Here is a 2500-nt window from a genome sequence, read left to right as displayed (position 1 = left end):
CTCTCTCTCTCTCTCTCTCTCTCTCTCTCTCTCTCTCTCTCTCTCTCTCTCTCTCTCTCTCTCTCTCTCTCTCTCTCTCTCTCTCTCTCTCTCTCTCTCTCTCTCTCTCTCTCTCTCTCTCTCTCTCTCTCTCTCTCTCTCTCTCTCTCTCTCTCTCTCTCCTTTCCTCCCTACCTTTCCTTTCCGTTCCCTTTCCCCCTCCAATGCCTTGTCGAACCTTCACTCACTTCCCCTTCCCTAATCTCTCTCTCTCTCTCTCTCTCTCTCTCTCTCTCTCTCTCTCTCTCTCTCTCTCTCTCTCTCTCTCTCTCTCTCTCTCTCTCTCTCTCTCTCTCTCTCTCTCTCTCTCTCTCTCTCTCTCTCTCTCTCTCTCTCTCTCTCTCTCTCTCTCTCTCTCTCTCTCTCTCTCTCTCTCTCTCTCTCTCTCTCTCTTAAAGTATCATCTCTGCCCTGCCCCTCGCTATTATTACAGTCATAAAGCGACGTAATACATAAAAACAGAGTAAAGAGAACCATAACATGACATTGCGTGTGTGTGTGTGTGTGTGTGTGTGTGTCTTTGAGTGAGAGTGAGAAAGAAAGAAGGAAAGCAAAAAGAAAGAGAGAGAACGAGTGATTTTTTTTCCCGATGTATGTTTGTATGTATGTATGTATGTATGTATGTATGAATAATTTTAGGCACTCTGACACGTGCATTAGATATTCATTTAGTTTGTTGCGTCAGTTGTTAATAAAAACTAAAAAAAAAATAAGAAAAAGAAGAAAAAGGGAAAGGAAATAGAGAAAAATAGCGGAAAAAGAAAGAAACTCGACCAGAAACCGCTAACCTTTACCCAAAACGGAAAAGAACGCTGAAGAATTGTGTGAGACGTGTGACGGCGGCGGGTAATCAGCTCTCCCCTCGCAACACGTCAACGCTGAAGGGAAGACTTGCCGCTCAGTCCTGTCCGATCCCTCAGGACGTTCTCTTATAGCATGTGATAAGACCCTAACTCCCTAAGCTTGACAATGAAAGGATACGGTTGTGATTATCTTGATGGACACACACACACACACACACACACACACACACACACACACACACACACACACACTCATTCATCTTAGTCCCTCGAGGAGTACTTCTATGAGAGAGGAAAAAATTGAATCTGGGTTTTAAAAAGAGAGACAGATTGGAATTTGTGAAAGTAGAACAGAATTTGCGTCATTCATTCATTCGCTCAAAGTGTGTTAGAGCCGCCGGTGACTGTGTGTGTGTGTGTTTGTGTGTGTGTGTGGGTGTGGGTGTGGGTGGTGTGGGTGTTAAACTTTCCTCGTATGTCCCGCCCATTTCTTTTTACTTTCTCTCTCTACTCATTTATTTGTCTATCTATCCATATTTATCTATTTTATCTACCTATCTATTCCTCTATTTCTCTCTTTCTCTTAATCATCCCTGTTATTTATCTCTCTGTTTCTCCACCCGTCTATTCTTCTCCTGTCTATTGCTCACTCCCTTTTCATCTTCCCCTTTCAGTTAACCTTCTCCCATATCCCTCCCTGAACCTCTCCCTCTCTCTCCGTCTCCTCACAATCCACCTCCATAACCTCCATAATCATTCCTACAGACCATCTGCCCGTCTCTCCTTTTCACCCTCACCGTCTCTCGTCCCTCATTCTTATATTAATTAACGACCTCCGCTTCCCTCTCCCTTCCCCTCCCGTTTCCAAACCTCCTCCTCCTTCTTTTTGTTCCTCCTCCTCCTCCTCCTCCTCCGTGCTCCTCGTCACACCGTTTTGCCTTTTTGAACCCTTGATCTCAACTTGTTACGGACGCCGCTTGTTAGACGCTAATTAGGGTCATTAGCAGCAACTAGCAGATTGGAAGCATACCTCGTGCATCCTCCATGACAACTGTGGGAGAAAGGGAGGGAGGGAGGTAGGTAAGGAGGGAGGGAGGGATAGAGGGAAGGAGGGAGGGAGGGAAGGAGGGAGAAGGGAAGGAAAGAGAGAAGGGGGGCAGAGAGAGAGAGAGAGAGAGAGAGAGAGAGAGAGAGAGAGAGAGAGAGAGAGAGATTCACCCATAATTATTGTTTTCCCGAGTCTGTATATTTCGTGTTTTTAATATTTCTCTATCTATCTATCTGTCTATCTATCTATCTGGCTGTCTATCTATCTATTTATCTCTATCTATCTATCTACCTGTATCTCTATCCATATATTTCCACCAGAAGAACGAAAGCAAAACAGAAGAAACGGAGCAACAAAAATAACCACAAAAACAATAGCAATAACAATAATAATAATAATAATAATAATAATAATAACAATAATAATAATCCCACCTTTCCCTTACATCCTTAAGTTCGACGCTCTACCCTTCACCTTCCCTCCTCTCATATTCTTCCTCCTGTCTCCAGCGGTACCTCCAAATCTTCGTATAACTCCCGAAGTCGTAGGCGGACATCGGGGGACATCTGTATAGTGCCCCTCGGCCACCCCAACGCAACTTTGTGATGTG

At 44.4% G+C, this 2500-nt stretch overlaps 1 protein-coding gene across 1 annotated transcript in view; it reads left to right on the top strand.

The window, feature by feature from the left end:
* LOC126987674 (uncharacterized) overlaps positions 1-2500 on the top strand; it is a 195143-nt gene that overhangs the window by 659 nt on the left and 191984 nt on the right. The window lies entirely within an intron of this gene.

Source organism: Eriocheir sinensis, chromosome 66 (genome assembly GCF_024679095.1).
Source record: "Eriocheir sinensis breed Jianghai 21 chromosome 66, ASM2467909v1, whole genome shotgun sequence".
Classification (NCBI taxonomy): Eukaryota; Metazoa; Arthropoda; class Malacostraca; order Decapoda; family Varunidae; genus Eriocheir; species Eriocheir sinensis.
The sequence above is the reverse complement of the archived record's forward strand: the minus strand, read 5'-3'. Positions and strand labels throughout refer to the sequence as shown.